Source organism: Dermochelys coriacea, chromosome 1 (genome assembly GCF_009764565.3).
Source record: "Dermochelys coriacea isolate rDerCor1 chromosome 1, rDerCor1.pri.v4, whole genome shotgun sequence".
NCBI lineage: Eukaryota > Metazoa > Chordata > Testudines > Dermochelyidae > Dermochelys > Dermochelys coriacea.
In genome coordinates, this window is record NC_050068.2 from 102,710,489 (window position 1) to 102,733,083 (window position 22,595).

At 39.6% G+C, this 22,595-nt stretch overlaps 2 long non-coding RNA genes across 2 annotated transcripts in view; one reads left to right on the forward strand and one right to left on the reverse strand.

Moving 5' to 3' along the window:
- Positions 1-22,595, forward strand: part of LOC122457993 — a 45,809-nt gene that overhangs the window by 10,208 nt on the left and 13,006 nt on the right. The window lies entirely within an intron of this gene.
- On the reverse strand, positions 7,526-16,878 carry LOC122457994. The gene is made up of 3 exons (XR_006277807.1): positions 16,754-16,878; positions 10,422-10,427; positions 7,526-7,539 (listed from the first exon to the last, which is right to left on the reverse strand). It is a non-coding gene; the product is annotated as an uncharacterized LOC122457994 (long non-coding RNA).

The window sequence follows — 22,595 nt, forward strand, 5'->3', positions numbered from 1 at the left end:
ATACTAATTTCTGATTCATAATCTTTGATTAAATAATTCCAGCTGAGCCTTGTTATTCGACAATCTTGAGTCATTAATTCAGACATGTAACAAATTGGTGACCCTGATGTGATTGTCAAGAATGGTATCATTAGATCCAGATTACCTAGGATAATGACCTACATTTTCTGGTAAAGGCAAGGGACAGTTTACAGGATGTCTTCTCTGCTGTTCTAAAGCTTGAGTGAATAGCTTACTCCAGTAAAAGGTATCTGGGGGGAGGGGGGAGAATAAAGGAAGATTGAGATAACAGTAAGAAAACCTTGAAATAAGTTAAATGAGAAAAATGTCAGCTGACCAGGGGAAAATCCTAGAGAATTTTACAATAAACTATGTTATTGAACAAGGAACTGCTTCATTTGCATTAAAAGCAATTGATGTAGGTGATCCCTAGAAATATGTGTGTAAGTTGTTTGAAGAAGAGACAGAGGGAAAGTGGATAGAAAAGGGAAAGAGAAACAGTTAAAAGGCATGGCTATACAAGGTCTGTATGTAATCTGCAAGGCTTTAAATAATATGGTTAGTAAAATGAAGGAGAAAAAGAGGGAATTAGAATATGATTTGAAAGGAGAAAAGGAGCAAAACAAGGAGTTAAAATAGCACCTGGAGGGTGTCAGTAGTTTAAACTCCTCCTTGTCTTGTAATCTGCAGGAGGCAAAGGATAAAACTGAGGAATTCCAGACAGGGGAGCAAAGAAAAATTGGGGTTGAAATCACAAGTAGCGGATTTGAGAAGTGCATACGAAATGATGTGGAGTGAGGTTACAGCAGCAAGACTAGGCAGTGTGAAAGACCACAGTCTGTGTAAGTTTAGAGAGACGTTTAAAGGAACAGGTCAGAGTTTTCCGGGTGCAGATAGCAGCATTAAGACCAGATCTTCTGCTGTCCACAGCACCTCAGTATCCAGACCCTGGAGATGATGGTTATTGGGATTGTTAAGAGTATGGTTATGAGTATGTGGAACTGTAGGTAGATAAGGAGAGAACATAAGAACTGCCATACTGGGTCAAACCAAAGGTCCATCTAGCCAGTATCCTGTCTTCCCACAGTGGTCAATGCCAGGTGCCCCAGAGGGGATGGACAGAACAGGTAATCATCAAGTGATCCTTCCCCTGTCACCCATTCCCTGCTTCTGGCAAACAGGCTAGGGACACCATCCCTGCCCTTCCTGGCTACTAGCCATTGATGGACCCATCCTCCATGAATGTATCTAGTTCTTTTTTGAGCCCTATTGTAGTCTTAGACTTCACAAATCCTCTGGCAAAGAGTTCCACAAGTTGACACTGGGTTGTGTGAAGAAATACTTCCTTTTGTTTGTTTTAAGACTGCTGCCTATTAACTTCCTTATTTACTTTACACTTCCTTATTTACTTTCTCCACACATGATTTTATAGACCTCAATCATATCCTCCCTCAGTCATCTCTTTTCCATGCTGAAGATTCCCAGTCTTATTAATCTTTCCTCATATGGAAGCTGTTTCATACTCTTAATAATTTTTGTTGCCCTTTCCTGTATCTTTTCCAATTCCAATATGTCTTTTTTGAAATGGGATGACCACATCTGCATGCAGTATTCAAGATGTGGGCGTACCATGGATTTATATAGAGGCAATATACTTTCTGTTTGTTTTTTTGACTGCTGCTGCACTTTTTGAAAAATGTCTAGGTATAACAAAAATGTGTTACTCTGGGGAAAATAAACAGCACAGATCCCGATAACCTATGACAAGGTCAATCTAATGATAAATAGTATTCCTGTTTTAAAGTTAGGAAACTGTTATTTTACTGTAGGTCACCTGCTGAGTCAGGGATTTCTGGGAACTGAACTGAGCTCTCCTGATTCAGTCTGCTGTCTTAGCTATTGAACTATACTGCCTCCATTTTCTTACATATCTCCCCCTCTGCACAGGTTATGGTGAAGCTAGATGCCAGTGGAGAACCCATTGGAGCATAACTCCTAAGGGCGCTTTTGTGGGATGTGTACTCCGTTATTTCTATTGCACACTGTAACCTTCTTGTGTTCAGAAAGTCATAACTGCCTTTAGCTGCTACAAATTTTGAATTTGAATTTCAATGGTGGATGATCCCTATGGCCTGATCCTGCAAACTCTTCTGCACATGAAAGCTGTTATTCAACCTCCAGAACAGCTCTAGAAAGTCCTAACTATCAATACTTCATGATATTAATGCTCATGTAAATACAGTGACCCATGAATATTTGTGACTTTGTATAATGAGTACTGCTCTGTTGAATTTTCAGGAGCAATAGGATAGATCTTCTCTAGGGTAAATTGTCGTAGTTCCACTGAAGCAAATAAATCTAGGCTGATTAACACCAGAAGGGGATTTGGCCCTATGTATTTTTAAATATATGTGCTTTGTGTTTGCTGAGTTATTTATCCAGTAATTCAAAAACACATGAACAGTAAGTGCATACTAAACCATAACCCGTTACAGTGTGTCCTCCTTCCTTGTTACAGAGTGTCTCCTTCCTTAATATTTCCAAAGTATTTTTTTAACCCTAGATATTATTGACAAGGAGGAGAATTGCTTAGTGTGGAGACAGTGGTGCTGTATAACTGAGAGTAATGGAAGGAATTAAGAAAAGGAAAATCTATGCTAATAGTAGGAACAATTTCTTGATGTTAAAATATGTTTAGCTACATAAAATTTTTCCAATGGATGTTGGAAAATCCCTGTCACCTGGGACTGCTAAAACTAGCTTGGACAAAATACAGGAAACAGGCTGTAGAGCAGGGGTAGGCAACCTATGGCATGTGTGCCAAAGGCAGCACGTGAGCTGATTTTCAGTGGCACTCACACTGCCCGGGTCCTGGCCACCACTCCGGGGAGCGCTGCATTTTAATTTAATTTTAAAGAAGCTTCTTAAAGATTTTAAAAACCTTATTTACTTTACATATAACAATAGTTTAGTTATATATTATAGACTTATAGAAAGAGACCTTCTAAAAACATTAAAATGTATTACTGGCATGTGAAACCTTAAATTAGAGTGAATAAATGAAGACTCGGCACACCACTTCTGAAAGCTTGCTGACCCCTGCTGTAGAGCACAATTTTGCATTTTCAGGGAGATGGTCTGCATGATCAAATGTCTTTTCAATCTCTAACTTCACCATTGCAGAATTAAATAACTTAGTTTATTTTTTTCAAATGTAAATCCCTGTAAAGTTTTTCAGTTTAATTTTTTAAATCAACAAGCTAACAGGCTAGTTCTCAGGTGTGTGCATGCATTCACGAAATTCTACTCTACATTCTGCCTCTCTGCTCCATGTTCCTACATGCTCTCTTGCTCAGGCAACTCTTCCTGCATATAAACATGAAGCAGACAAGCCCAGCTGGGAAAAAGCATTAGATGCTTGCATATGCTTGCATCGTGTGTAAAGTCAATATTCTTGGGCACTATCCTTGAGAAGAGATTTTTCAATCCATGGCTATGCCTGTGCAGTCAGTCAGTTTGGGGGAGTATGTTTCTGCTAAAGCATTTTTTAAATCCTGTCAACACATGAAGAAATGCAGCAATACATTTGCTTTCTGTGTTACATTTCATGCTAGCATATTGAAATCATGATAGAAAATCTAATCCAATGTATTTGTCTGTTATAGCCAAACTCCAGCATTTTGACTAGAACATAATATTGCATCTCAGAAGCATGTGATTACCTTTCTAACACAGAGCAACAGAGTGCAAATACCCTAGATTTCAAAGAGCTCTTCCCTTTTTTACTACATTTATGAGAGCGCCTGATGAGAATTGCACTTTTATACTGTGCAGTAAGGATTGCATATTATAAGACAAATACCAAAAGTTTGCCAAGAATGTAATTTTTGGTCTTTTGGTCATTGAACTGTAAGGGTGACCTAAAATGTCATTGGCTAAATAGCTGAAAGGTAAATAATTCCATATTATTGAAGTCAGGGAAATGAGTCATCCCATAACTCTACACTTTCAAATGATTTTATTGGATTGGAATCTGTTAATACAAGCGTGTATTTCATTTTCCTTAGCAAGTATCGACCTTGGACTTTGACAGACAATACATTATGCAAATTAGCCCAAAGTCTCTACTTTAGCTTTAGAAGTTATAGTTTTACTTTGTAGGAAAGATTAAGTTGGGCTTATTGGACCAAACTCTAGTGTGGTATGTGTGGTGTATTATTTTTTCCCTCTGGTTCAACAGCTTGCTGAATGTCATTACAGGGACTTTAATCTCTTTTCAAAATAAAAATTTTGTATATAATTGACTAGCCTGTAGTATCCAATTTGTCACTAGGTAAGAGAGGGTGTGATACATTATTATGCACAATTACAAGATAAGGAAACTTTTCCCCCTAAAAACACACCCAGAGCACAGTTCATGATAAAATTATGACTGCAAATCATTAGAGAACCAATGACCATGAGTAAATTTCAGTAAGCAACATAAAATCCTGCCAACAGAAAAGACTTGGATATTGGATCTGATAGAGGTTTCTTCTTGTTGGTCGTTTGTATGTGATATGCCTCTGCCTTTCGGGGAAGCTCAATGTAGCCATTGCAATTATTACAAACCCCTTTGAAAACTGAAAAAAAGTAAACCTTCCAGGCCAAATTCTGCCTTCATTTATCAATATAAAAATGAGTTGGGGCCCAACAAATGTTTAGCATAAGCAGATAAATTTGGAGGTGTGAATCCAAACACACATAGAGTAAATGAGAACCTCTTGAATTAAGAATGTAGCTGGATGTACTTATTCATAAACCCATGTAGTTTTGGACTTAAGGTACAGAGAGCTTATATTTATTTCTGTAATTTTTATTTAAACGTTACATAACCCAACAGTGAGATCCTGCTGCAGTCTGCAGTTCTTTGATCTCCCGGCAGTCCAGAACGCCACCTCCCAAAACGTAGGATGACCTTTTGCCTCTGTACACAATGGTGTATTCTCTGTCACTATCATTAACAGTTTAACAAATAGATGACAATTTACAGTATGCCACGTTATGCTGAGAAAACATTTTAATAAGGGGCAGGCTAAAAATAAAATAGTTCCAAGCTGAGAAATAAAGGGTAGAGGAAAGGTAACAAAATCATCAAGATATTGTTTGCTTTTCTGAGAAACCATATGATTCAGATGATATTCTTGTATGTGTGTCTACCCAGTTAGAAATGTCACAAGGTTACTTTTCTGATTTTTAATTCAAATGAACCTTAATCAAATCTGATGTAAAACTAATATAGATTTCAGCACCATAGAATATATTTGGAGAAACTTTCTTGTGGGATCAGGTTGTATTGGAATTATGAACCAGATGAACACTTTCCTTATTGTAATATCTAGAGCTAGCTCCCTGCTGAGATCAGTGCCCTCCTCCTTTCTGCTAGGTGCTGTAAACACATGTAATAAGCAGTGATTCATGCCTTGAAATGCTTACAATCTAAGGACTTGATTGTGGATTTACCCCAAGGGACATACTCCCTTACTCCCTTGACTAGGCACAAAGGGGACCACACAGATAGTACAGACAAGAAGTGGGAAAAAGGAAGGAACATTATCCCCATTTCACAGCTGAGGAACTAAAGTACAGAGTAAGTGACTTACCCAAGAACACATGGAAGTAATCTGTGGTGGCTCTCAGAATTAAACCCAGATCTCCTGTGTCCCTTAAACATGACCATTCTTCCTCATACCAGAAAGAGGATCACCAAGAAGCGATCACTATGAATACTGTCACCTTTGTGCTTCCTCTTCCCTTTCCCCACCTTTTCTTTTGGGTCTGTGGTTCTCACTTATTGTGTCCCTTCAAATTTGGATCGTACAATATTTGGGGAAGGATTTTGTCTTTGCTTCGTTTTGTGACGCACTTAGCATGTTTTCAAAATGCTCAAAAAACTAACAGCAACAATATAAAAACAAATACCACCCTATAGTATAAATGAATGAGGGTTATCAAAGAAGAGCCAAAAAGTAGAATTTACTCAGCAGTGTTTAAAGCTCATAAAATTCCTCCATTCAGAGTCTTCTAGAAATGGAATGCTTCCAATATCCTCCCTTCCCTACAAAGAAATGTCATCAAAATATTTTTGTAATGAGGAACTAATTTTCTTATGAATTACCAAGTGGTGGGGATTAATTAAATGATAAAAATGCTACTAATACCTATTAAACAAATTAATCAACTTTACATCCTTCAAATACATGCCAGCAATTTGTCTTATATTTTCCTGCACCTGATTTTCTAGATAGTTACATATTTGCTAGTTTAATGGATTTTGAGTAACATCTATTTACATTTTTAATACATGCAGTACTTCCTAAACCTGGTTTTACTACGCCAATTACTTTCTTTCCAAATCCTCTTTTCTTTTAATCCTAGGTTCCGTTCCATAAACTTATTTTGCACCAGTTTCCTCTTCTTGTGCCAATTTGTAGGCCCTCTTCCCCTCTAATAATCCCCATTCCAGTCCTAGAACATCTAAATCATCCAAATGTGGCATCTGGCGGAAGGAAAATATTTGGAAAAACTGTAGCCTCACATGCCATCTCATCCAAGTTAATGTTTATTTCTCCTCATAGACACGTGCAAGGTCAATAGTATCGGTACAACCTTAAATCCAGTGAATTTAGTTCATCCTTTTGTAAGGACAGAGCTTTTGCTTATGGCATATTTAATTATACTCAATGTAGTCTGTAAATTGTTTATAGTAACTCCTGCTATGTGCGCTCCAGAGTGAGAAAAAAGAGTCATTGTCCCTAGGAGCTTGCAAAGGAAGGATAGACAAGTAGACAGAGATGAGGGGGAATGGGATATAACACTTTTTTTTCCTAATTTAAATTTTTTGTCAACATGAGTCACAATTCAAGCATGGAAAAAATGGATCTTCAAGAAGGTCTGAACTGGATTTAAAGGTGAAAAAGGTGGGCAGATGATCTCAGCAAGGGTGCACCATGCATAGGTCCTGTTCTGGTTTTAAATGTCTTAAGTGGTGGGGTTGTTGTAGCCATGTCAGTCCCAGCACATTAGGGGGACAAACTGCGTGAGGTGATGTCTTTTATTGGACCAACTACTGTTGGTGAGAGAGACAAAGTTTTAAGCTTACAGAGAACTATTAAGCTTGAAACTTTGTCTTTCAAGTGGTGAGGTCGTTTCCACTTCCCTTGAAAGACTAGTCTACAGTACAGTAGAACTCACTGCTAGGATTTAGTCCCTGGGATTCAGCTTGAATTACTTCAGTGTAATTTCACTGCAATAACATAATTATACCCACAGAAAATCAATGCAATAAGCCACTGTGGTGGAAACTTTGGCAGCAAAAGGACAATATAATGCTTTGTCTGTTTTTTTTAAAACAAAAAAATTATAGGGAGTTTCTGAGAACGTTGAAAGTTTGCTTTGAGAGTTGGCCTTGAAAGCAAATGACTATTGTAATTATTTTGTTTTAAACTTTAAACAAAAATATAGGTAGCCAGATTTGAAGGTAATCTCTGAACCGGTTTCCTTTGACCTGGTATATATAACACCCCAGTCGTGTTCACTCTCACTCTTACTCTCATCTTCATTCCAATTGAGTGAACCAGCAAATAGGCAGTCCCAAATATCATTGTCAATGCCCAGTTCAGTTTACAGGAAATAAAAGCCATGTTCATTGGCAGTTCACAGAAATGAACATGCCAACAAGATCCCCATTAATCAAAGTCCATGGAAGGATTTCTGTTGTTTCTGATTCATTCAGCCATTGGCCACTCTTTCTCTTAACATTGTATCAATCAGCCAAACAGAATGGCATCAAAATCTATAAACACAGAACCCTATCTACACAATATTTTTTCTATATTTTGCAAACTACCTTTTACAACCCAGAGATACCAATGTTCTCCAGCATTCTGGGATTATCTTAAAAATAAATACAAAGTTCTCATTTTAAGGGCAAATAAAATGGGAGCTCACTGTGAACAGAATACACTGACTGCCTACAATCTAAATGCATTCTAATTTCTCTCTTCCATACCCTTTTATGGTTAAAGCACAATATTCTATCACAAGCAACAGGTGTGGCATTTCATCCTTCACAATTCCATCTAACCATGACTAACTTTTGTCTGTTGAATAATCAACCTTAAAACCCCCTTCCCTCCCTCAAAGAAAAAAAATCATGTTCTTTTCATAGTGTTTCCAAAATTTACAGTGTCACTTGTTGTTTTTATTAAAAATGCACTGATTTCTGGGAAGGGTTTCCACAAGCCAGTGGAATTTATACTTCTAAATTCCATAGGAACTTCTGAAAATCTTATCCTTTACAAGCATGTCTCTTTATAATTATTTTGGGCCCAATTCTGCTTCTTGATCTAGAATAGTCATACTGACTTCAGTGGAACTACTTTGGAAATACTACTCCACATAAATAATGGCTGCAGAAATGGGTCATACATTTGGAAGAATGTATTGTACCAAAAGCTCAATAAATAAGGTCAGAAAAACTGTTGCTATTTTACAGTTTAAAACTTGACTGCTCATAGGAATACATACATATACTTACAACTTGGTTTTGTCCAGGTGTTATATCTCTACTTATAACATGAAATGCAAAACATATGCACACGCAAAGTCACAATTGTTTAAATCTCCCTAATTAAAATCAGTCTATAGCTGCAGCTCCAAGGCACCATAACCAATTAATCTGAGTCAAAAGCACCAATTATACCTCATTGATTGGTCATAATTTACTAGATAAATTAGATCGTATAGTGGCTTTTCATGTACTCTGAACACAGTGTAATTTGTTGTTAAGACCTCAACTCTATTGCTTTGTAAGAAAGATTGAAAGCACCAGTGTGTAATCTTTCACAATTCAATTAGAGTAACCCCCCTATATTCTGATGCTTTACCACAATCACACCATTTCATTCCAGAGCAAACTCCTCCTCCTTTTCAGACACCTAGACAAACAATATAAAAGAGGAGTGGGAAAAAATGATAGAAAGAAAAAGGAAGAAAGCAAGAACAATGAGATAAAATCCATATCTGTCTGTCAGTCATCCCTGTCCCTCTGGTCCTCCTCCTTGGGCATTTATCCAGAAGTAGTTCTCACAGATGTTGACTGGATTTATTGAATCCAATTAGCTTTTCATATTCACAGATGCTCTTCTGATGCCAGGCAGTTATGGACAATTGTAAAATTTTTAGCTCCTATAAAATGTCCTGAATGTTGATTTAAGTGAATTATGTAATTCTAATATGAACACTTGGAGCCAGATGACTAGGCCAGTAGTGTGGACACAGCATGTCCCTCTTCCCACGTAGCTATCTCCTTTCCTGCATGAGGAAAGTCAGCACTAGCCTCTCTCTGCTTGAGACCTGATGAAGTTCAACTCTTGGACCTGAGATCCATGACTCCGGAGGTGAAGGCTTTAGTAAGTATTATAGCTTGGGTGCGGGGGGGGGGGTACACTTTGTTGCCTCAGGCCCTGTATGAAACCCAGCAAAGTTTTCGAAGCCTGAAGCTACTTTACATCTTCTGCAATTCTTTACAACTGTGAGCAATTATGTGTCTTTTTTTTTTTTGCTTTTTATCACAGTAGCTTTCACAAATATCCACTTTGCATGCACAACTGCAGCAATGGCATGTGCACCTTATTTTTTGGAAAATCAAGTTAAAAAATTCTTGCCTCTTGCCGTTTTGGAGAATAGGATTTTTCCCCAAACCTGTCATCCTAGTTTAACTTTAACATGACTTCTTTCATTACAAAGGGTAACTTTTGTCAGTACTGCACAACGGTATCTAGATCCCTGCCGCCTTCAGCTTACCAGGGGGTTCATTCCAGTGATGGATTGGTTGTTCAGATAATTTTATTACGTCTGAAAGACTATTGTCACGGCAGCTGTTAAGGGACAATTCTTGAAATAAAAATTTTAAAGTTGTGGATTTGTGGCCATTAAAGCCATTTTTTCAAAAGCTTAAATGTATGCAAATCCCTGTGTGGGAGCTGCTAGATTCTGATCATTTTGGAAAATTGGGCCATTTATGTAGGTGTCTAAATATGGATTTAGGAGCTTAACTTCAGTCACCTACTCCTGAAAATGTTGCCAGGCAGCTATATGGTTGTAAAAGATACAAGCAGGCAGGAGTCATGCCCTTGAAGGTAGACCAGTATTGGCCGTGATGCTACTCATTTGGTTGGGGATAGGGTTAGTAAGGAAAAATCTAAGTAAGGGTTAGTCTTTAGGGAAGGCAAAGTCTTTTTATTCTGTGTCTGCACAGCACCTGGGGTAATGGTCTCTGACCAGGGGTACTGAGTGCTATCACACTACAAAATAATAATAAAACAAATAATCGTTATGTAATTTTAATAAATTTTTGCCATGTGGCTAACATCAGTCACCTAAATCTCTATTTAGGCACATAAGTGGCCTACATTTTAGGCCACATGCAACTCTATTTAAAGCAGCTCTACTTAAAGCATGTAAGTTTGTAAGTGTAGGACTTTGTTTTTAAAGCATTTTGTTTTTAATTCTATTGGAATTAAGTTTCTTTTCAACAAGACATATGAAGTAACTTAGTACTCAGATTTGTGGCTGTATTCTGATGCAATTGAATACCTACTACTTGGAGTCACAATAAAAATGGATTCATCGTGCCCCTTGAAAAAAGAGTAAAACTGAGTTACATGAATGCTTTGCCAGCCATTCATGAGCCAACAATAGAGAGGCTCCAACCAATTCCCCCCAGCTCCCCAGCCTTGCACCCCAAAACTGCACCATCTTGCCCTGGTCAGAAGGTTGACCAGTATAAGTTCATTACCCAGTCTGCCCCTCCCTTGATGTGGGGAGAACACACACTAGCCTTTGTAACCTGAGCTGAGATTTCCCAAGCACTTCAACCAAAGCACACTGTTTCAGGTAACAGAAAGCTAGATTTTAAGTGATTGTAAGTAATATATATAAAGTATAAATATATATATATATATATATATATATATATATAAAGTATTTATCAGTATAAAAAGTTGGTTACTTAAGAAACAAAAATAATTTCGCAGTCTGAGTTCTACAAATTAAACAGGATTTGAATCAAGCGTGTCTGACAGATCGAAAAGCATGTTACAGATCCTCAGTACACAGGCTGGGACTCTTTTCCAGCCTGGGACCACTCTCCCCAGTTCAAAGTCTCTGTCCTCCATATGTTTCTTCCAAGTGTTGAGTTGAGGGGAGAGGTCAAGTGATGATGCCACTTCCCCTCTTTTACAGTTTCTTCCAGCTTGCTGGAAAGATGGATGCTTGTGATGTGAGGGTCCACCCCCGTTGGTCAAGCAGTCTTCATAGTCTATGTGCTCTCTCTGAGACATTTTCTGGTGGGAGAATGGATTTCCTTTAATGGGCATCAGCACACCTGTGCCATCAGCACTCCATTGCTGTACCTTAAAGGCTGATTGTCGGTGTTCCTAATTTCACAACTTATTTCAGTAGCTCACACATAGTAAGACTTTATAACTTCCCATACAATGATAGTACATGCAATCCAACAGGATATTACTGCTCAACAGATCAAGACTTTAAAAATGATACTTCACAAGGCATATTTTGTACAAAACATCATAATTATGATAGTGGTGAATATGGGGGTTCCAGGACGCTGCTTTGAGGTATAGAGGTAGCACTATTGCTATCCTCTGCAGTGACTCACAGTAGAGCCTCAGAATCCCGTTCTCACTTGCCATAAAGACTTCTGAGTCACTTCTCACTGCCAACTCTCACAGGAGAGAAACCAAGAACACTTAGGACTGTTAAGGAGAGTCTTGCCTGCTTGGACATAAGCTCCTTGCTCCAAAGCTCTCTGAAACTCCCAAAAATCCGGGTTTACATATAGTTATGCTGACTCCCCAAGTATCACTGAAGGAACTGTGTGTAGGTAGTCTATCCAAATGAATCGTTTTATGGCCCCAAGTACACTTTGACTGTACATGCTTATACGGGTATTTTGTGCTATAAGCCCCCTACTGTCCATAACTGAACCCACGAAGCATGTTCCTGAAGGAGAGTCAAGTGTGCAAAAGTTAGCATTCAGCATAGGCGCTGGACTAGGGGTGCCGGTGGGGGATGCTGCAGCATCCACTGGCATGAAGTGGTTTTCATTATACACAGAGTTTACAGTTTGGTTCAATGGCTCTCAACACCCTACTATACAAATTGTTCCAGCCCCCCGGCATACAGGAGAGGGGTGGATATATACATGCCAATGCTGTAGCATGGCCCCGTACCCATTCTACAGTGCAGTGTGGATGGGGGCAATGGGAAGGTCATGGATATCTATAGTCCTCCAAGGCCATTCCCATAGTGCTCCCTTTGGTGCCTGACACCAAAAAAAGATATAAAGGTTCCTGACCCACTGTTGCTGGTGGTAGTAGTGACCCGCACTGATCCCTTTTCAGTTCTCCCGTCATGAACGCTATTCATCAGCACAACCTGGAGAGTATTAACCTTAGTTCAGCTGGAGGTGAAATGCTTCTGGGCGCTGCCTACCATCCTATCTGCTGCTTCTGTCTGGGAACAAGAAGCACCTCCTCCATCTTTTCCTCCTCCTCATTCTCCTCCATCTGCCTGCCAGGCTGCTGTTGAGCCAGTGAATCTCATCCTCCATCCTGACAAGGATGAGCAAGATGGAAACCTGGCAGTGCATTCAGGGGGGCAACAATGAACCCAATCCTGACCCTGTAGCAAAGCGTGTTTGGCACCTAACCTCTATGCAGGAGATTTCCCGGGTTGTCCCCCTGCACAGTGTTCCTTTCTTGTCAAGGACAGTGGGAAGGGAAGGGCTTGTAGTTGTGCCTAAAGACAGTAATGTTTGCCTACCTTCAGGGAATTTGCCTGGGTTTTTTTTTAGGATTGGTTCCTGTAATAAAGCATTTTTGCAGTTAGTTAGATGTACGTTTGTAAAGAACAGTTTATGTTCACTTCACATGTATGTGTGTGCCCCTTGATTTCCAAAGATGACCAAAGTGATTAGTTCATAGAGGTTTGGGATGGAATAGCAGGAACCACAGGACATAACTGTGTCATCTGTATAAGTCTGGAGCCATTGAAATGCAAATAATGATATCCCTCACACTAACCCTTATCTCCCCTTGACCCCTGGATCATGGGCTTATTTGTGTTTAAAACAAACAAAATAAAAAGGGTTATTGGCAATGAAGTAAGGTGTAAAAGAACAAACAGCTCCTTGTAAAAACAGCAACATGAGCAACAGAGAAATTAAATTATCAAACTTATAAAGACTTTTCAATTAACTCACAATATAAAGAAAACAAAAGTAAAGTGATATGGAAGACAGGTCACTATGTTTGTACAACCCCTCCTCGCCCAAGCACTCATAACAAGCCACTATGGGAGTACTCATGCCATGTGAGTAATTGTGCATTGCCCCTAATAAGAACTATGAGCACAGTATCTTAAGACATTGTGAGGAAGGAATGCGTGAAGTCCCACCCAAAACAAAAACATATTTTTTTCCAATTTTTTTAACAGTGCTTAAATGATTCCCATAAACCAAATCAAACCAAAGCATTTAACATGTAACAGAAACATTGATGGATGGTGGCATTGCAATACATTAATAGTGTCCTCAGCACAAAAGCATGGCCAAAGGTGTTAACCTAGAGGGTCCTTGCCATAATTGTGTGCTTTCAGTTAGTAGTAAATGCATCCGATGAAGTGAGCTGTAACTCACAAAAGCTTATGCTCTAATAAATTTGTTAGTCTCTAAGGTGCCACAAGTACTCCTTTTCTTTTTGCGAATACAGACTAACACGGCTGCTACTCTGAAACCAGTTAGTAGTTAGTGTCATGTAAGACAAATGTGGATGTTTTATTGAGCTTTTGCTGCAATAAAATCACAAATCTACCTCAGCACAGTCCTAAATCACCTTCTGGCTCCATGGAGGAGGAGCACACAGCATCCTGAATTTCCCTGGCCTGCTGTACACCCAGGAGCAGTGTGTACATGTGTTGGGTCAGGCTGCCTGTACAGGCTTTGGAAAGCAGTTCTGTTCTGTGCCTACTCACTGTGAAAGTATTCTGCTTTGCATTCACAGACATTGAGCAAAAGCACAGCATGCTGCTATAATCCAAACTCTGTTGGCCATATTGTTGTTCAGTATTCAGCCAAGGCATTGCCAACAGGCTTTCAGACACCCCAGGTCCACATCACCACCATTCTGAAGCTATTCAATCTGTAGTTGAATTCCCTTTTCCTTGGGTCAGGGATGTTGGGGTACTGCTTTATTGGCTACAGTAGGAGTGGGTGGATGGAGCTGCCCAAAATAAATGTCAGCACAGAAATACCATACATAATGAGAATGTTCCTGGAGAATAAAATCCCTTCTTGCCATCTGCAGTACAGTCTCAACCTTTGAGCACGTTGGTGTCATGGACCTTTCCCGTGTGTCCAACACGGATATTCCTGAACTGATCCCTGTGATCCACTAAGCCTTGGAGAACCAGTTAATTGTAACATTTTTGCTTACATATTCACTGGCCCCTTTTGGTGGACAAAGGATAGGAATGTGTGGTCCACTGATGGCCCCTGCACAGTTTGGAAACCCACCCTCTGAAATTCTGCTATAATTTCACAGAAAGCAGTGAAGGAAACCAACCATTGGTAAACACAGCAGTGATAGCCTTGCACACCTATACATCCATCGCCCCGAGAGTTGACTTCCCAACCCCAAATTATTTTGCAACTGACTGGTAAATGTCTGGTGGTGCCAGTTTACAAATAACAATGGCCACCTGCTTCTCTACTGGTATGAGTTTCCAAAATTGAGTGATCTGGCACTGGGGGTAAGTGTCTGGCACTGGAAGAAGGTCTGCTCTTTTATCTTGAAGATCTGCAGCCACTGGTCATCATTCCATGTTTCCAAGATGACGTGATCCCATCACACCACACTGATTCCCCAGGACCAGAAGCAGTGGTCCAACCATGAGTGTAACATTTCCTGGCATTCAAGACACCAGTTCTGTGTGTTACCAGTGGAGTTTCATTCTGCGTCTCCCTGGTCAGCTGCCTTCAGCATCTCAAAATTCTCTGGAGCTTCCAGTGTCAGGTACTGGACCTCATGAACACTTGTCCAATTAGCAGCAGCAGGAGCAGACACAAATCCTTATGGAGGTGCTCCATGTCTCCAAAGTAGTTTGGCAGAATAGTGAGATGAGTAGGAGCTGCCATTGCCAACATGCGTGAAGGTGGTTCACAGCACCAGCAACACACAGCAAGATGGTTCCCAGAGTGACACAAAGGACTCTGGGATTTTGCCCCTGAATTCATTATACTTCTGTAGCGTGCTGTGAAGGGCCCGTATGGATGCGGGTATACATTTGTGCACATCATAAACCCATACCCAGAATGGCAAGTGTGAACCCATTGTATGGGTATGGGGTGTCCACACTAGCAATGTGCACATGTACCTGTGTCCACTCAAGTGTAGCCATACCCTATGGCAACACTTCTCCCTTTGGGTCAATAGAGCGAGTAGAGAGCTAGACCTTCTGGCCATAGGGTTTACAGGTTTATTATCAGAAACTATGAAAAGGAGGAATTTAAACCTTAAACCTTTCCCCTTTCTGATGGCTTTCTCTCACAGAAAAAAAAAACTGTTCTGTGTTTTTCTATTCTATCCTTACTGCTTAAGGCAGAAGGTGGTGGCAGCACACTAGTAACATGTTGCAGTTTTTAGTGGAAGACCTTTACACATGACGGATGCCAGATTGCTGAGTGCTGTGATTCAAAAAATACTGGAAAAATGTTTCAGGTAAGAACATTCTGGAGAGGCGAGTTTTGAAAGATTAGAAAACCTCCCCGCTGAGGTGAAAGGAATAATCCATAGAACTCTTCTTGCAAAATATATTCTGAAGCTAAAATAAGTGACAATTTCCGGGATCATCTTTTGTTGTTATTGTTGATGTAAATATAGACACAAGCATAGTGACTCAGATGTTTTTTCTGACAAACAGAAGTTACCTCAGTTATCCCAACTGCTTTGGATGCCTGCATTTACAATGTCACATTTTTGGTGCTTTTACAAGGAAAAGAAAAAGACCAATCTCAAGTTTGTAGAGTGTGTGCTGCTGCTTTAGAATTGAGTTGAATTGGGGATGTTGTATTAAATTAGATGGAATATATGGGTCCAGAAAGTCAAAGGTGTTAACGTGACCAACATTAAACAGTGTTAAAAAAAAGTCTGGAGACCTCAGCCTGCTTGGAACCCTGGCAAACGCACCATAAAAATCCTTTTAATTTCTGATTAGAGATACAGAAAAGAAAGGAGAACGGTTAAAGCATTTATATTTCAATACTTTTGAAATATAAAGTATTTAGTAAGGCTTTCATTTTAGCAACATTCCCTGTTCCCTTTCCCTCTTGCTGGAGAGAGTTTTTAAAAGGAAAATGCTTCTCTTTGACAAGTCTTGTAGATGGTAATAACTGTTTTTGGGGGGCAAAAGGAGAAGAAAGTTATTGAGATAGGCTGAAGCTGTTGCTGCTGTTAAAGTCTGATGAGCTGGCTGCCACTTCCTGCAGCTTCCATTGGCCAGGAACGGTGAACTGCGGCCGTGCAGGGAGCCATGCCTGCAGATGGTCAATGTAAAGAACAAGTCTCATGGCCCACCAGCAGATTACCTTGATGGGCCACGTGCCGAAGGTTACCGACCTCTGTCCTAGAACACAAAACAAGACAAACACACACAAGAGAAAAGAACAGCAAAGATAGAAAACGCAGCTTCTTTCTTTAGTATTGACTTTCATGTGCAATCTCACTTCTGGAAAAACACAGACACAACCCATGGTCTAATCAACAATCTTGAGACCTGGAAAACTAATATAGCATTGATCTATATAATAATATATATACATATAAGGCATTGCTTTTATTTGCCACTTTGCTCACAGACTCAAAGCAGTGTTGCAAAATGTAGTCCTGGCCAGCTAAGCCAGACTTTTATTAGTCAGAAAGCAAAAGGTGAAGGATAGGAAAGAGAAAAAATAAGACGGGGAAGAGAGAGGACACACGCTGGGGAGGGGAATGGGAAGGAAGTGACAAAGTCTCACATCCTAGGTGGTGGTCAGGATTCAGCTGGAGTCAATGGAGGTGGCAATGCCATTTGGATTCCTCTCTGCAGACTGGTCAGGACATCTCTCAAGGCCAGCACTGTCAGAGTGGATACTGGGGTCCCAGGAGGCCATGCGGGTGGCTGCCATATTGGTGAAGCTCATTCCTTCCTGTTTTCCCATCCTTCAGCTAGCTAGCATCCACATCTGTCCTCTAATTTTTATCTCCAAAGCCTTTTCTTTGAAGGACCCCAAAAGGAGGAGCGATGGGTGGAATAGCCAATCCCCTCATTATTTTGTCTAACAATTAGGCCTAATTTCTGACACATCAATTTGGCTCCATTAATTTCCAGACCACTTCTCTTGTTTACCAGGCATGATCTTAATAAAGTCCCTGAATTATATCAGTAGGTCTTCTTGTTTGTACTATTTCAGCCATTCTGTCTCCCTTTTGAACCTTTCTTCATCAACATTTGTTGTTATAGGCTATTATGACACTTTGTGTACTTTTATCAACTTTCCCCCAGTTGAGTTTACAATTAGGGTAAATTTGTAGGCACAATTATTGCAATAGGCCTCTCTCTTCATCATGTCATTATTCAGTAGGTCACCACTGGGGCTCATTTATACTTCTACTAATTCTAAAGGAATTCGATAGACTGAAAATCTGCCCATTAAACTCACATCATCCGTATCTTTTTGACATTCAATGCTCAATTGTACTCTTTGCTCAGATCTGTGAATTACAGGTGTTCATTTCTGGTGTAATCTTAGTTTTTTTTTAAGAAGTTCTAACCTGTTGTTTTTACATTATTGTATATCTGAAAAATATAATATCAGTAAGACAGTCTCAATGCCAGGACATGAATGGAGGACACAGTCAGGCATCAAGTCTAGTCCTTCAACTACATACAGTTCACTAAGCAACATTTAACATAAACCCAGCCAAACACATACAAAAGGGAAGAGAAAAAAAATAGCAAAGATCGAAAATGCAGTTTCTGTCTCGAGTGTTGACTTTCACATGCATGGGAGTGCAGGGGACTGCACAGTTGATCTGGTGCAGGGGACTGCACAGATGATCTGTTGAAGTCCCTTGCAGTCCTACAGTTCTATGATTCCATGATTTGAAATAAATGGTGACAGTGTACCGTACTGTCAAAACTAAAAGGATAATTGGTTCCTACCACTGTTTAGCTTTTGGTTTTCAAGTTGGGCTAGACTGGGAAGAAAAGGGTGGATGAAAAGCAAATTGTGATGAGCTGCTGGTGCTCAGGCATTATAATGATGAGTCCTAGAAGGGCCCAATCCAATGTCCATTGAAGTCAATGTAAAGATTCTTTGACATCAGTGGGCATTGCATCATACCCTGAATCCCTAGATAGTTATATCTCTTAAAGTGTGTATAGTAAGTTTTTTTTACTTCCAGAAGCTAGTTAGGGTAGCTTCAGTAAAAGAGTGTGAGAGTAAATCCATAGGCATAATTTACTTCACTCTTTGAAAGGGGAACCATTATGATTGACAAAATCCGAACATGCTTGTAGTAAAGTAATATTACTACTTAGCAATTTCATTCAAGGACCTCAAAGTGCTTCATATATATTGGGACTTGATTCATTTCCCACTGGTGCGCGTGGTAATAATTTGACCCTGAGGTCAGTTGTGGTCTGATTCCCTTCTGCGATTGTCTAAGGTCCTTAGAATGCAGTTGGCCTGTGCAGAAGGCTCATCTGCTAGTGAGGAGCAGAGAGGTCTTCTCTGATGGGCTTTTTGATTCAAGCAGTATCATGTAAGCTTAGTAGATACCAACAACCTCTCCCTCCCTTCCCACTCCTAAACAAAAAAATAACTCTGACCTGTTCTGAGGCTCTTATTGCATGCTGATTGGAAGGATGAACTCAAGAGGTAATAAAAGTGTGGTGGAATGAGCGTGCGTAGGAGTTATTGATTATATAACTTCTATTAGTTTGTTTGAGAAATAAGCCAAGATACAAGTAGGGCTTTTATCCCCACTGAGCCAACAGTTTACTCCACCTGTGGATCAGAGGCTGCCTGCCATCACTAATTTGGATTTAATCTAAGAATGCTTTACGTGCCAAGCTACTAAGAAACAGCAATGAGAAATGCTTGGGGAAAAAAATGACTCCAGTACTTCAAGATAATTATTTGTTGCAGAGACTGAGTTTGTATGGGTAGTAAATGAAATAAAAATTTGGGTGGACTTTTTAAATGGCTTTGTACATGCCAGGTAGAATTCAGAGATTGTGTTTCAGGTCCCTGTTAGTTATACAGATAGAGGAGGAATGGATTAAGGGGACTGTATCTCAGGAATGCTGCTACATCTCATGTTGCCTGTTGGCAGAACTGAGTTGGTAGCATTGCCTTGCTGAGATCTATACAGGCATGTTCTGTGATCATGAGGAATTTAGATTTTTTTTGCTCTTCTGTTGAAATAATATAATTATTAATATATTTTAATATATTATATTAATATTTATATATTAATATATTATAATAATAATATGATGATGATCCACGTGGGCAGACTGTTGAACCCACATGGAGCCCTACTAGATGGGGAAATTAAACACACATCAGATTTAGGTACTTTCCCATCCTGGGAGGTTCAGCAGCCTAGACACTGAGGATGTTCAGGTCTATCGTACCTAAATCTTTCCACAGGAAGTGGAATAGGAAAGTGAATGTTGATGATAACTGCAACAAAAAGACAATTTTAAAGAGTTTACTCAGGGCTGCACTGTGGCAACAGTAAAGTGGTGCTTTCCAAGGTCAGCAGGGACCTTTGGCAAACATAAATGACTTTTCTATAATGAAACTAAAGCACCTGGTCAATTGCGCACTGCAAATATCCCCTGTCTGTACAGTGCATTAAACTGTCATTGCAGTTTCTTTTGCGGGAGATGGTGCTGAATAAATTAACGCCTGCACAGTCTCCTCTGTGGCTATTTCACAGCTCATGAGAGGGGGGATGGAGGCTGTGAATCCTTTGCCAAGAGCAGTAGGATTTGTGGTGGAGCTGTGCTACCAGCTGTGAGGGCCTGCAGAACAGCCATCCATGTGACTGCCTCCAGCCAAGGCCTTGCGTGCAGAACCCTAGGATTTGAGGGAATGGGAGGCTGCAGCCCTTGCCCACTCTGTACTGGGAGAATCTCTCTTACCAGAGAGAACAATTTCCTGGAAAGTCAGTGAGGTCAATTTTTCAGAATTTCTTGCCCCTCCCCCGCAGCACTTCCTGCATATTGTAGACTTCTTAACAGGGTTTCATGGGACTACCCTGCTTCGACCTACAACTCCTCTATTCTGGTGGCAGCAGCTCCTGTCCTGTGGGGCTGGCTGGCATGGCTTCCCACTCCGGGCATTGCAACTTGGCACATGGAGTTGCAGCACTGCTTAGGTATGGGCCACTACCGTGCCCCCACCCCCCGGCCCGGAGTTAGTGTGGGGCAAGCTTGCTCTGCAACAATACCACCACTCCAGTCTTTCTACTCACCCCCACCCCTGCACCAGGGCAGCATCCAAACCTCCCTGGTCCTTCCACTCCCTGGAGGAATAAACAGATTTTCTCAAACTTGGCACATGCCATACATGCTCATGGCCTGTGCTCGTAGTTCATGTAATGTCATTTAAAATAGTAAGGAATTACAGAAAGTTACTTTCCTCTAATACTGAACAAGGAACTTTCTGTAACTACTACTGTAATCCAAGCAACTACTGTAATCCAAGCAATAAAAATATTATCCCTAAAGCTACTCTATCCCACACTCTGCTTCTCTGTACTGTGTCTACCTATTACCTCCTCCTTCTTCCTAGCTTCCTGTGATAGCTTTAGAGAAATAGTGCACATCCATTGGATATCAAGACAAAATTTTGACCCTTAAGGAATAAATGTCATGGTTTAATTTCCAGCAAAAATGCACACATGTTTTAAAGCAGAAAAAAAATAAGCGTTTTCAGTTTTGATGATGCCTGATACTTTTTTATTCCTCCTAGCTCCTGCATTAAATATCTTACTGGAAATGTATTAGTAAAACATGTCTGGGTTTGCTAACAAACGGATGGATTTTATTAATCTTGAGTTTTGAATATGCCAATTGTTTTATAATTGTAGTGAGATCTGTAAGGTAATTAGACACGTTCTCTTAATTTTTGTTACACTGTAAGTTGCACTATAGGATTCTTAGCAGTTATTTAATTTTCTATATAAATGAAACTGGATACCTGGCTCTTACAATAGAGCCCCCTGACAGTTTTGTAGGATCAGATCTTAAGATTCTGCTATAGTTACATTTTCTTCCATTGATATATTTTTTTCTATTTACTTAATTCATAGTGCAACATCCCTCATTTAATAGTCCCTTCTTATGGTAATATTTTTTTCTAATTGGAGGCTGTTATTGAAAATAGAGGAAAAGAGCAATTTGATATTATGGAACCTAAAAGGAAATACTATTTTCCCCTTCTGTTTCTATTTTTCTCTAATATGCTTACTAATCTATATAAAATGATACATTAAAAAATGAAGAATACTAAACAAATAATTTCTTATTAAATATTAGGAAGATTGCATTTGTGTATAGGTATTTATAATAGAATATATATACAATAGAGAAACAGAGTGCAATGTTTTGCAAATTAAATACAAAATAAGCTTATCTGGTTTCCAAAGTTTTCGGCACATAAGCAATTCAATAGGGGTTTCCTAAAATACCAAAAGATGATAAAAATAAAAATGAATGCTGAGTTTATGGCAAATACTCCGGGAATTGCTAAATCACCTTTTCATTCTCAATAATGTGAGTCCAAGACCTCAAATCCATATGAAATTTTGAAACAATCAATCACTATAGCAGCAACTGATTGCAGAAAACATGATTTCAAAATCAATTTGTCATGCTCCAATATGGATTTAATGGTTTATTTATTTTGATATTTCTCATTTGCTAAGTGCAGGTATGCTGCAGTAATCGCCCTATCCTGCATTTACAAACCAAGATGCTGGGAGGCAGAAATGGTTTTGAATTTGTACTGGATATGGAATTACCTGATAATGTTTTAATCTGATCAGTTTCCCAGCACCACAAAAGAAATATATACGCTATCCGATTTCTATGGCAAGACCTTTTGGATGTCCAGTTCACATCACAAGAAATCCTAGGGGATGGCTTTGACAACACAAATGCCTTATATGGTCTGCCTGCAGAAAAGAAACATGAAGATGAGCTTTAAAATGTTAAATTACATAAAGGAAAGGGTTGGATTTTGATTCAGTTTGTACAATGGGGGCACACACAGGCTGGTTCAAACACTTCCTTATTTAATGTCCTAATTTGTGGGAGAACAGGTTTTTATTTTAGTGGGAAGAATTTATTTTTACTTCTTTGATATCATGAATTGAGGAGGCGGCATCCAATTTGGTGGCAGCTATTTGGAGGGAAGT